We start from the raw sequence: 14,240 nt of genomic DNA, 5'->3' as shown, positions 1-14,240 counted from the left end.
CATCCTACCTTCGCAAAGTAGGGATGGCTGGAGCCCACGTTTTTTTGGGGGGATGGAGCCCCTAGATGAAAGGGAAACCACACCCCGGGCAGGTAGTGAACTGCATGCCTGCAGTCACTAATACAATCGAGACCCCTAAAACAGCTGCAGGATCCCGCGAGCTTTAACCTGTGGCTCGGCTGAACAAGAGGTTGATCTCTCGAACAAAGATCGATTCCAGCGCGGTCGCATGTCTATCTCATCCTCGTGCTAGGATCCTGGTGTTTGCCGTCATGCCGGGCGGGTTACGGGTTTTCTGTGGTGTGAGTAAGCGGGCCACTTTTTGCCAAGCGCATAACGACGCGTCCCGTTGCGGATGGTGCATACGTCATCGATCATGGCGTCAGCCAGCTGGCATTCGGAGAATGCGAGGATCAGGAATGCAAAGACATGATTGTCGAGATCTGCCTCCTTAACTCCTCCGCTGTCCCAAACGGTTTTCACAGTTGGCCTTAGGCTCAGAGTACCTGTTAAGCATAGCTAATTGCGTAAACCCTGAACCCATCACCTAACTATGCCGTCAAGTTCAACGGATTACTTGGGCTCCGCCTTTTCGCCTGACTGGATTGCAAAGTTTTACGTGACCAACAATGCTCCGGTGCGGCCAGCTCGGTCCTGGGTTCCCTTAGATGGGCCAGTTGCCAGCTGAACTCTCCGTTTCAGTCGGGCCAAAAAATGTGCCCACTCTGGGGCTCGTGCCCACTGTCGCTGGATTACGAGTTCAGTATCTCTTCCTCGGATTTTTTTCCACAGATTTTCCTCAGATTACTTTGATTGCTGTCATCCTCTTTGCCACCGATTTGATTTTAGAATCTGAATTGAGCAGAGCAAAGAACGGATCATGCCGAGATTTGAAAAGGCATTTGATTGCGTTGACTGCCGAATACCATGGGAAACCTTATCTCGGAGACTGTCACTGATGCATTTTTTTCTTCTCTCAAATGCATGAACACCTACCATGTATCAAACGGAGAGCTGTGTGAAGTCCATGAACGCTTAATGCAATCTATGACACGTTTACATTGGTATTCTATAAAGATTCATTCTCGGACAGCTCCTAATCTTTCTATAAACAGACGATATCACTAATGCATGCGTCAGCTCATCCCGACTGCTGTATGCCACCGATGCCACTCTGTTCTTAAAATCGAATTGCCCGTCTCAATGATAGAATATATATATATATATATATATATATATATATATATATATATATATATATATATATGTGTGTGTGTGTGTGTGTGTGTGTGTGTGTGTGTGTGTGTGTGTGTGTGTGTGCGTGCGTGAGTGCGTGCGTGCGTGCGTGCGTGAAGTCTGAGTTGATGGTGATCTGCGTCCGAAATCCTAGTGGTCTGACGACTCCGAAACGGCTGATTGCGAACCAAGCTGTCACTTCTGCACTCTGAAGCGGCCTCCCCTGTACCAGGTCGGGGCTTTGTTGCCCACATCGGTTGGTGTAGCACAGTTCATGCCATAGTGGGCTGTTTCATAGCCCAACCGCACGGGTAGAACTAGGCCTTGTCCGAGACTGTTTTTATTCATAAGTTGCGTTTGCGGCTGATAGGTTCATAGGTCCACATGGTGTAGGAACGCACTCCGATATCTTATTTTAGTATTCGGTTGGATGTGCTGATGTCGCAGCCGATCTCTAATAGGAGGCGGTCTAGTGACCTCAGGTGGGTCTTGTCTGATCATGCAGACAGCTCTCCGTGTCCGTGAATCGTGTCAGGGGCTCTGGTATTTCTTTTTTGTTTTGAATCGTTCCGGACGGTGTTAACGGGTCCTTCACCGCTAAACTTCCGTCATCTGTAATGCGCTGTTCCATGACATTCATCTCACTGTTTTGAAACGGTCTTTGAGATGAAGCTGGGGCTGCATAATGGGTTTCTTCACAGAGTGGAATTCCCAGATTTAAGTTTTGTGGTTGTTGTACAGCCTTATCACAGAATAATCATTTGGACGAGACAAAATGAAATCACGTACTTTCTTCTCGTGAATAAAATATATTTTCAGTAGGGTAGTTCGGTTTCTACAGGAGAATGAGACATGCCAGTTTTTTAAGGGCATCCTGCATACATGGGTGTAATCAGCACGGGGGACGGTAGGATCCGGACCCCAGCAACCTTCGGACTGAAGTCCTTTTTTAGTTCGGCCGTATCAGGCGGCACCAAAACGGAAATGGACGCCGGGAACATTTAGGGCAAGGTTGTGTCCACGCTTGAATGCATGATTCCATGCGTTTCAACATCGCTTTCATTGGGAGCAGAGTCCCACGACTGCCAAGTCATTTTGGGCGACTGGGGAACCATTTTCTCTCCCCAGTGAACGTAATAAAAATGTGGCCGCCAAAGCATCAATGCCTAAGTGATCGAAAACAACCTTTCATGATGTGTCAGAATAGTATTGCCAAAAAAGCAACGAGCTTAAAATAGTACGGAATGTGTCGGTCGCCGCAATATTTGCTGATCCTGGCTGCTAATTACAAACTTGAATTCCTCCATTGTACACTATCTATCGACCAGTGTGCGCCAATGACCATTGGAAAAGGAAATGTAACCAGAGGCTTGAAAGATGTGTGCAAAATAGCAAAGATGCACTTTTGGCAAATTTGATGCGGACATTTCATAAAACAGGAGGATGGGACGGTCAAGCATGCTTTTCACACATAGCTTTTTTTTGGGGGGGGGGGGGCGCGGTATTTGCCCATTTCATCCGCTTCCGTCCAACTCCCCCCCCCCCCGGAATGGCCTCTGAAGCTGAATGACTAAGACTTCCACCCGTGGCGCAGATTTGGAGTAAATCGCTGTGATGATATCTGGGCATGATGCAACTCACCCCACATTCCACTATGTTTGAGTCGTTGCCTGCCATGGCACCGCGATCTCACAATGACGAGGTTCTAGCTGACTGAGCCGGCGCATCTGTCGGCCCCGTTGACAACATATTTCCTTAATCACGGGGTGACGGATGTGGTGACACGCACGTGACATCGGAACTGTGCTATTAGTAGCGTGTCAGTCAAATGTTGCTCTGTGGTTGGTGCATAGAAAATGGCGTTGGTGGCTTGTCAGTCAGTTGCCGTACTTGGTACTAACAGTAAATTCCTAGCATAGAAATTATATTTTTTGCACAATAGTAATACATATTTTCCTTACTTAAATGGAAAAACCATGTTTACGCATCACTAGCACTGGAATGAGCGTTACTCACTCCTTCTCATTGCATGCATGCTTTCTTTGCGTGTCGACGAGCTGACCCATTTGTCCGTGTTTTTACATCATTTGTCATTGCTTACCATGGAGTGCCGTGGCTTTTTCAATTCCTTTGGTCCGAGCCTTTTGACTGGATCGGTTTTTAGATTAGAGCCCATCCTACCCAATGCAGCTTGTTACATGAGCCCTATCCCAACCATTCGGTCGTGAAATTCCTGTGAACGGCAGCATTTTGTGGCGAGAGGTTAACACGCCGTAATGCTTGGTGCGGCCCGTCCCACCTTCTGACGTCAGCTGACCTTTAGCGCAGCTCCTGCTGGCAGGAACCGGCCACCCCAGTCAGGCGCAAATAGCGAGCGGTTAAATCGACTCGAATCCACCTCAATGGGGGGCGGGGGAGGGGGGGGGGGGTGAATTCGAAGATAGGCGTTCTGACCATGGGCTACCTGAACGGACCAGGATGGATTTGCAACGTGCGCTCGGTAATGTAGACGTCAGAGAGATTGTGCCCATCAAAAAACATCCAATTTTCTTTAACTGGAACGAACGGACGAGCATGGTAAAACAGATCTCCAACGCTAAGATCTCTCTGGCAACCGCAATAATGCCGCGGTTGGGCTGCGTGTTCACTTGGTGTCCGCTTGCTATTTCATTCGGGGTTTCTACTAGCAGTACTGTTAATGTGAGAGGCTTGCCAGGTGCGGAGTATGCGATAAAAGGCCCGAAAACCAATACTGTTTCGTTTTCACTTACCCAAAAGACGCACTTGACGTCTGTAAGAAATAAGACATCCAAAGAAAACTAGGTTATGACAAATTTTGCAGTACTATGTCAACATGCGCTCGGGCGGGGTGTCGAACTGGCCCCCTCCGAAGGTTTTTCCGGAATAGTTTCCGAACAGCTCGGCATAGCTGTGCCAAATTTTGCATAGCTGTAGACAATTCAATAGCGGATCATTTAACATTGAAAAATTTAGATGTAACTTGTAAGGCTTCTGACCTATGGCAGGTCAAAATCCGGCCATGGTTTTAGCGAAGGCAATTTCCAGGGAATCGTTCAGTCTGATCCAATAACGAATGTTGGAGGAAGCTATACAGTTCTGAGACACTTTTTTAGACAACACAACAATTGAATGAATAAATTAAATTGACCTAGGATCAGGTATGAAGGTCAGACCAAGGTCAAAACTAACCCTGTTTTATTACGCTAGCGCTTGCTGTATGGGATAATTCCTGGTGCTCATTTCGAATTTAATGATAACAGGAGACGCATCCACACTTTCCAGAGTCTTCTTAAAAGTCACAATAGGTCACTGAACTAAAATGACCCAGGTTAGCATTTTTTTTTTGGAACATACTGCCTAGCGCAATCTTTGTCGCTTACCCAAATGCAAAACTCAAAGTGATCTTGTATGATTTTGGTCGCCATGACCTCAAAAGGTCAAACAAGGCTGCTGACCTTAGATGAGCGACCTTTTGCATAGAAGAGTTATCTAGATTCTGGGGACCCTTTGGACACCAACCTGGAATTTGACCTTTTGACCTTATTTGACCCGAAGATCATGATCTAGGAACCTTAAAATTTGACCAGAGTGAGCTCACGTACAGGTCAACACACCCTGTGAGTTGGGTGTCCCTAGCTCCCTTGGTTCTTGAGATCTCAGCGGGCGGTCAAATTGACCCCTCCACCCAAGCGAAGGGTATCCAACCGGCCACCCGGGCCGTGATAAACGGATTCTTGCGGTCGCTGATCATTTAGATACCCGTGCTGCACTGAATTCGCCCAACTCGCTCAGGACCAAGACACGACACCGGTGAAAAGCGATTCTGTAAAGGGCTGGTGGACTGGAATCCTAGACCTTAGGAATTAACGACGGACTCAGACTCCACTCAGTCCCCAAGGACTTGCGCCCAGACGAGGACTCATCGTCCGCGCAAATGACAGAGATCGGACTGGGAATCTCATGCGACAAGTGTCCGGGGCAGACTCGGGATTCGAACTCGAGGTCGCTGGGCCTGGACTAGGACACTTGCCTGGTTGGGAGGGATTTCGCAGTGGGAGCGCCAGATCGCCAGCGGGAATTAGTGGTGGGATTGGATATAAGCTGCACCCCACACTTCTCGCCGACCACAGTGAGTGTCTCCAACAGAGACCAATCCGCGGTAGAAAAACCGGCCTCGGTTCCACTGCCAAGGCCCGAAAGAAACCACATGAGGCGCTCTGTTCCGCTATGTCTGGATCTGGCAATGCATCAATGCCGTGTCGGAGAGGTCAAAGCAATTGTGTTGGACGTGTTTGTCCCTTACATATATCAGTGCACCTAAGCTTACTTTGCTAAGCCTGCTTTCCTTTGTTTTCCTCCTGCTTTGCTTTCCTTCGCGTCGCATCGCGAATGTCGACCCACGAGTCTGATGACGACGTTTTGACGTCACAGGCTCGGCCTCCGCTCGACACTCACTGGCTCCACGTTTCTCAGCTTCAGATTCAGTGCAAAATCCACGCACATGTTACTATGACAATTGAATATCAACATAATATGACGCCATACTGCTAGCATTGCGTCACATTATCACACTACCAAGGCAGATACGTTGCCAGCCGTGCGCGGCTTACTATGCCGGGCCAGCGCCGCACGCAGTTCAACGTGCGCGATGTCAGCAACGGCAAGGCACCGTATGAAAAAAGAAATCATCTGTCTCGTAGGACTATTATATTTCTGGACACTCACGGTGCAGGTACAGCGATATTGCAGTCACAGGTGCACACAGCAATACACGATAAATTAAAACTGCTTTGCACCGGCGGATATGCCTCTCAAATGTCATGCCCCTCCTCCTTAACACAGAGTGTCATCAGGATAGGCTCAGTGCAGCCGGGCGAGAGCGCAACTGGTGCGAGCTATTATAACGAGCGGCCTGGGGCCGAAAGATACCCCTGCCGACAATAGACAAATATTGCGAACAGGTCGCAAACAATGGCAATGCTAGACATGGCCAGCCAGTGTCCACGCATTGTACGCTAACAAAGCAATAAAAAGGCAGATAGATCTGCAATGACACAACCAGTGCGCATAATTGAAAGGGCAGCTCCTGCATGAGTATCGCAAAAAGAAATGACTACACAACCCGGCCACATCTTTAAAAAAAATACAAAAAGCTATCACCTTGACTTACGAGCTTTGCTCTACGGGTGCGCATCTGGTAGTCATTGCAAGTGGCACTGGGCCAGTACGCAGCAGAAGGAAACGCCCGCAGTCGGTGTCTCCTAAAAAGGATAGCCAAACGCATCGACAGCACTCTATCACAATTCAGCCTCTTGACTAGCAATAAATCGCACCAGCTCCGCGTTGGGTAGACACCAGAGCGATCAGCAGAGCGCCGCTCCCTCCCGCGGTCTTCTCTCCCCCGGAATGGGTGGTAGTTCTACCGACAGCGATTCATCTAAAAATTTCGACAGCCTCGACCCCACTTATCTCTTTTTATGGTGGTTTGGAGATTTGTGTCCGAGGTGTGATGTCTCTGGGTGCGCTCCGTCGGGGAATGTGTGTGTTGTGCCATGGACGGTAAGGTGCTCCTCCAGCGCGCACCTCAGCCCTCCGACATCACATCGATATCGCTCCGACGTCGTCCCGACATCACCCTATTGCCACCACATCGGCATCTCATCGGTCCACCGGTGGCAATCTCCGCTCGGCGACGACGCAGCCTCCGCTCGCGCTCGACGGCGTCGTTCCCGTCTGCTCAGCATCGATCCGGGGCGACAACGTTGCCCTGTTGTGTTGCAAGTGGGGCGGGCGGGGACTCCAGCGCGCTCTGCTACCGGGCTCTCGCTCACAGGTCCAGGTCGTAGTCGTCTGTGTAGTCGTTCTCCGCACGAAGCAGCTGAAATATAACGGCAGCGGTCAGCGTTGGCTCGCGTGTCTGAGGTCTGTGGCTCGTGCACTTCATTTTTGAGAGCGTGCTTGGCTAAGTCTTTGATCTCCGTGGGGGATGAAATAAGCGATCAAATTGACGGACGCTCGCCAACCCAATGTTCAAACCATCATCAGGTCTATCGACGAGAGATCTACGAGAGCACGCCATCGAAAGGGAAGCCAGCAACGGACAGAGCGGCCGTAACGGCAAAAGGGACCCGACACGGCCGCCCCGGCAGCGCGCTGCGCCGCCGAACGCTGCTGATTTCTGGTCAGCGGGCACTCACCCGGTCCAGGAGGGAGGCGGTGCGCTTCTCGGAGACGTGGCTCGGCTTCCTCAGCGACAGGTACCTCTCCAGCGCTCGCAGCTTGCGCGCCCGGCTGGGGAGAGGCAGCAGTGAGACCACTGGCCGTGCGACGGAGTGGCGTCGCTTCATTCGAGGCGGCTGGATAAGTTCCTAGTGAAGTGAAACTTCCCCGACGGTCCTGCCGTGGACCAGTTCCAGCACACCTCCCCGGCACGGCGTGACGCGCCACTAAAAACCGAACGATCCTTGCCAGTAGCACAGACACATGTTTTCGAAGCGCCCTCAGGCCGACATGAGCCTCAGGCCATGAGAGCCGGTCAACATCTCGCGACCTAAGTCTGCATGAGCGGTGAGGTCAAGCTCTGGAGGTAGGCGGCGGTCCCGGCCATGCGTACCTCTGGTCCGATAGATAGGTGCGGAGGAAGCGGCGCAGCTCGCGGCCGCTGCCCGAGCCGGCCTCGTCGGTCCGGCCAGAGCGGCGCGACACGCCGCGGCAGCTCTGGTGGAACACGTTCACCCTGCGGAGGCGCGGGGTCAGGTCAGCGGGCGGCCAACGTCGGGGCACCTGGCGCGTTATCATCGGTCGCATTTCCGGAGCAGGCACGGGCAGGGGCATGTGAAAGGGGCGAGCCGGTTGGGCCACGATGGTTCACCCATTTCTTGTGAACGTTTTGCATTAACGCTACGGCGACGCATTGACCTGACGAGCAGGGCCGCCCCACGCGCTGCTTGTTTCACTCCTTTTCAGCTCGGACAAAAGAATTGGGCCACCGCAGACATCGCCAACGATGCTGAAGTCGCAACCGTACCTGCAGTTAACGTGGCCGGCGTGGGACAACGTGAGGCAGACGGCCAGCACGGTCAGCGCCAGCAGCCAGCGGGCTCCCAGCGCGCTGGCGCGGACGGCGGCATATGAGCTGCTCCTGCAACAATGGCGCGCAACCGGGTCAGCATGGACGTCCGAAGAGTGCACCGTTCGAGCCAGCTGGGGTCGGTCTTGCCTTGGGACGCTGACGAAAGACTAAGGATTTCTGCGACCGTTAACCGACAGAGGCTACTTGAGACCCGATGATGCAAGGATCCAGTTCCTCGGTGCTGTGCTTGCATCCGTATCGCTTAGCGTAGGACGGGCAAGGATGGGGCTTTGTGTTTCTTTGTAAGCGCTTTTTTCCGCTCCCCCAAAAACAAAAATGTCTTGGTCGCTCAGCGTTAAGCCGAAATCGCCGTTAATTCACCCTCCCCCAAGAAATACTATCTTGGTCTCTCAGCCCTCGACCAAAATCGCCAGAAACTCGCCTAACAATTCTGACCACTAGCAAAAGCCTCCGTGTTTGTGGAAAACTGTTTTCAGCCCCCACATTCAATCCCGCAGCATTTGCATGACACCTCGCACGTGCAGCGATATAAACCACCACAAGCAAAAAAAAGAACGCACTGAAGTCTGCTCACGACATAGCCCGTCGCCCGACTGGACGCGTCGGCACGTCGCCTGCGGGCCGTCCCTGGTGTTCCTCACACCGCCTCGCTGAAGTCCCCCGAGCTGTCGGGTCGCGACGCCCGCAGCCCCGAAGCGAGGTGGCGGTGTGGCCGCTCACAACCGAATCATGAACTGACAGGAGCGTCAACGGAGACGGCTGGGCATTGTAGCGGCACAGGTCTGGACCGTAGGCCAGCAGTGGCACCTGTCAACTTGCCCGCTGGAAGTGCTTGTGGACTAAACGCGAGAGCTGTGCCGGGCCATCATGGGGATATAACTGAGTTATCAGAACGATATCTGCGGTGGTATAAGCTATCGGTGGACACGGTTCCCACTACCGATCCAAGCTGCTAAGAGGCCAGCACAACCGTCCCAATACCCACCACAATATCCTCCACGCACACCTTTTTGCTATCATTGTCAGTCGAAGGGACCTTGCGGATTCGACCCGCGTGCCATGCACCCACCGTCTACAGATCCTGCCGCAATCAGGGGCTCCCATTCTCCGCACCGTGTCTCGACCGCCTCCCGAGCCCGGGGTCAGGTACTGGACTCCCGCCGGCCGCCGGTTCGCCGTTTTAAAAGGCCTTTGGGTGGGGAGGCCCGGGGCTTCGCAGCGGGGGCGCCGCATTTGCGCTGCACTCGCTACGGTCGTTAGCGCGTGCCGTCCAATTACAGAGTCATTAGGCGGGCCGGGTCGGCGCGCGAATCGCCGGGAAATAATGTCGCTTTGCTCGGAGTGACAAGCCAAGATTGAGTACCACACGGGGGACGGAGCGCGTCGTCGGCAGCCGGAATGCTCGGCGACACGGTCTTTTGTGTCCACAGCTGGGGTCGCAGACGCTGTGACCCGGATCCGCGCTGTCACAAAGCTTGGGTCAGTTCTCGGTCCGAGGTGGTGGCTTAATGAGATACGTCTGCTAACACGAGCTGATCTGTAGTAGTTATTTGACGTGATATAAGTCGTAAATGAACTCATATATAAAGATGCGCCTGTAGGTAAGATGAAAAACACGCAACAGTTCTGAACCTTGCAGCAGTTGGGTCGTCTCACTCCGAGGTACGCAATGGCTTGTATTGGAACTCATCGATATATCTGCGAATAGAGCCAAGCTAGCTTTCAGTGTTTTCGTTTTAATGTTGTTAACACCCAAATTGTCGCTGAAGTGAAGAGTTTTTTTACTGTGCAGGATGGCATTATTCCCATGCAATTTCAAAGCGACAAAGCTCCTTTGATCGTGATTTTGCGTCTCATCTCGCCTCTTGTTATTGCGAAATGATTTCGCTGTTGAAAACTTTACTTCTTCTTACAATAAATTAAAAAGCTGTACTCACATTTTGAAGTTGTCCGTTCCGTTGGCTTGACGTCGTTCCTGCGGCTCGTCTTGCGCTCTGATCGGTGCTCGCGTCAGCTGAGCTGGCACACGTGCTCACCTGTGTGACTGTTGCTGCCGAGGAGCCGGTCCGTCCTCTTATACGTGGCGCGGGCTGGTTGATGACGCGTCCCCCCGCCCGCCCCCTGTCGGAGGAGGCGCCACGCCGGCTGCCGCCGTCGCCATCCGTGCAGCCGTCCATGGATGCCAGCCCAGCCGCTGCTGCGGCCGCTTCGGTGTGAGGCGCCCCCCCCCCCCCCCTCCCGTGGCAAGTTCGCCGCTCCTGGAGTCCCACGACGATCGTGTCGCCCCCACCTGAGATCTGGGGGGGGGGGGGGCAGCATTGGCCGGGGTCAGATTTCGTGACAGAACGTTCTCGATGGCTGGGGATGAAGGGGGGGGGGGGGGCGTTAGCGTACGCGATGATGAGGCAACAGCCAAACCCGCCTGCTGATCATTTCCAGAGGAGTTGTCCAAGAACCGAGCAGCTGCTCGTTCACGGTGACCACGTAAGCGTTCCCACTTCGAGAAGCCGTCGGTGTTGTTACCTGAGGAGCAAGAGGAAGACTGTACCGGCCAAACTGCGAGCGGTAGGCCGACTCCTGCCTGCAGATAGCCTCCATGTATCAGTTGCTCGCTTCATTATCGACAGCTGTGTGCTCCAATGTATCGGGCCGGTCAGAGGCTTGCGCCACAATCAACCACCCCACCGGTATGTGTCGGCGCACATTAACGATTATTTTAGCGAACGCCACAGACATTTTGTAACTGGCTTTCCGCTTAGACAGTGAAATCGATAACGTCTTCGCGTTTTCTGACATCGCAAGCCCCGATCCGGGCATCGATATCAAGCGGTCCTCCCAGCGTCCGGCATTGTCTGGCGACAGGCTCACTGTGAGCACGCGAGCCGCAAGCTGTTTACACAAGAAAAGTCGGGCGCTCGGTCTCCCCGTTTCTTTTGCATACGCGTGCCCACCGTCCAATGGCCGTCGCCGTGTCACGGACCAAAGTACGCAGGCGTGTATGCAGGATTTCGCGACGGAGGGGGAGGGCAAAATTCAAAGTTGTTTTGTTTGAAAACATCATTCAAGCGCGTCGCAGACGTATTAAGCCCTTTGCATGGCGTAAAACATCACGCGTTCTTGATGTACTTCATTTTATGCGCCTCACTGGCTTCTTTTGCACCAGCATTTGTTCAAATGCATGCAATACATTTGATATGAGGCAGGGATGAGGGGGGGGGGGGCACGTGCCTGAGCATGTGCGTATGCCTGTAGCATTAGGTGTTATCGTTTGGTGCCATGCGTGCTATGTCGCGTAAAGTCTCGCTTGACCACAGCTGGGGTGGTTCACGTGCATATCTATGTCACAGACGCTCTGAGAAATGTGCACAGTATTAACAATCACTTTAATAGCCGTATCATTAACAATGCCACTCCCCGACACCATCCGTTTTGCCAACGTTTGATAAATATATCTTCTATTTCGGTCCCGAGCTTTTGTCTTGGACCTGCGTCATAGCACGCACCGTGGTAGAGCTATGCGATCGGAACCACGTCAGCACCGGCACAAATGCCTCATCCATCCACTGGCGCGGAGTATAGTGACTATTTGTCGTACTCAAAGGGATATTTACGTCGATAGACCAGAAAAGCCACGCCTCAAGCCTAGCTGCTACGTCGTAGCAACATCTGACTTGCGCATTGCAAGCAATAGTGATGTAGATTTTGAGGCGCTGCAAGGTCTGAGCTGGGGGTCTCATCGTTCCATGGACTCGATGCGATTCGATCTGACGAGAGATCTCCTGTGAGGTCCATCGCTCCGTGGACTCGATGTGATTCCATCTGCCGAGAGATCTCCTGTGAGGTCCATTGTTCCGCGGACTCGATGCGATTTGATCTGACGAGAGATCTCCTGTGAGGTCCACCGTTCCGTGGACTCGATGCGATTCCACCTGCCGAGAGATCTCCTGTGAGGTTAGAAGTGATCGTCCCCAGATTTTCGGGATACCCATCGAACCGCGCTGGATAGGTCCAAGAACTTTTATTTATGACAAGTGATGAGCTGACACATTCTAGGAGCGATATTTGAAGTCATGTCAGGTCAGTGCGTAAGGACACCATGGATGTCTAACAGTTTTTGCCTCAATGTCCAGCCATTTGCAGTTTTCTTTCTCGTGTTCATGGGAGTGTTTCACAGCGGTATGGGGTTTTGAACTGAAATAGCCATCTTGAGGATCACTCAGTGCAGTTCACAGCCCTGCCCTTTTTAAGACCTAAACTCTTCTAGTTTCTGGCATCTCCCGCGAAGATGTGCGAAATATTTCGGGGAAACTATTTCAAGGCCACCCAGGCATCCAAGGCGCCATACTTAGGTTATTCAAGTGCTGTCATTCTATTGGCCACGCAGCGGTCCAAGCCAAAAAGCAAAGATATTGTGTTGTCTAGAGCAGCCTTTTCCACTTAAAAGTGCGCCAATAGTCATAAGAGAGACTATCTCACCATATGTGATCTTTGCTTCAATATCTTCAAAAGCGGAACATTGCTTTTAAGTTATTGTAATGCAATTCGAATGATTTAAGTAGTCGCCAGCCAGGCCCAGACACAACGTGGCTGACACCAACCACCAGCAAGGTCATGTGAGTTCAACAAGTCGCTTCAACTGACACATTTGCGGAGCAATGACTAAGACATGCCCTACCCTGGTATGATCCTGACAAGACCACAGACTTGACCTGACGTTGACTCCTGTGGTCATCGTGGTATGATTTCGAAGATCAAGAGCACACTCTTTTGTTTGGTCCCAGCTGCAAAACTATGCGACCGATGATACGAATGCTAGATGGTCCTGAATTAATTCGAAGACATCGTTGATCTTTTGGGTGTTTTTGTGTGATTTGTGACATTATCAGTCACGTAAAATGTGGCAGACGAATGATTCCGGGCGATACATTGACCAGGGACATCAGTTTGCGTTTAATCTTTTTCATCCGACAATTGGATGATGGGATACCTGAGGGATCATTTATAATCCACCAAGTGATCACGTGTGGCAAAATCCCCTGGGTAATTCAATTCTCTGGGCTCGGTTAAGAAAAATAGCTTTATGGACATAAAACTGTACACGCCTCCTGCATCTACGATATGAGCATCGGATGAATGGATGATGGGAGCACATCTGCTCGGCGTTGATTGTTCAGCTGTGAAAGCGCGATTCAATTCAGGTTTGCTCCGCCGGTCCGATTCAGACTCACAGACCGCCGTCTTCCGGAAATCTCGCTTTAATTTTCATGTAGCTTGGGAAGCCGCTTAGTTGAATCTTTTCTCGTGCCCTCGAGGTGCTGCCTGATAATGTATGATGATGCTGCATATGCAAAAAATCGGATTGAGAAGGGTCATGTCGCTTCAAGAGCCCGCCATCGGAGGAGGTGGAGGATTGCATAACAACGTGAGCGTCCAGGCTCGGGTCTGGGATCACCGAAGTCCACACAGCGTTACTGGGTACCTACAGCGTGTGGCGCATGACTGCAAACACCAACTTTTGAACAAGTTGAACAAGACTCATGTTTATTTTGAAGCATAAACAAAATGCGACTGTGGGTTCCACCCAAAAAAAGAATAATGTCGTGGAGTTGACTGCTTATAGAGTTAGGTCTATTCGGCTCATCACTATGATGTTTTGTGCTGTCAAGATTTTTCTCTTTAGCTGCTACTGTTGTTCAAAATATTGGTCTTTGCATAAGCCTATGTGGATTTATGCTCAATCTTATTATTAATCATAATCGATTCTGGAAACATGCATACCTTGACTAGAACAAGCTCCAGGTAAGTTTGCTCACTCCGGTTTCGTGATCAAAGCGGATTGCTTTTTCCACTGATGTATTATTGAATCGAACCAGAATCTGGTTCAACGTAT

This window comes from Pollicipes pollicipes, unplaced genomic scaffold (assembly GCF_011947565.3).
Source record: "Pollicipes pollicipes isolate AB1234 unplaced genomic scaffold, Ppol_2.1 Scaffold_6686;HRSCAF=7923_pilon_pilon_pilon, whole genome shotgun sequence".
Lineage (NCBI taxonomy): Eukaryota > Metazoa > Arthropoda > Thecostraca > Pollicipedomorpha > Pollicipedidae > Pollicipes > Pollicipes pollicipes.
The sequence above is the reverse complement of the archived record's forward strand: the minus strand, read 5'-3'. Positions refer to the sequence as shown.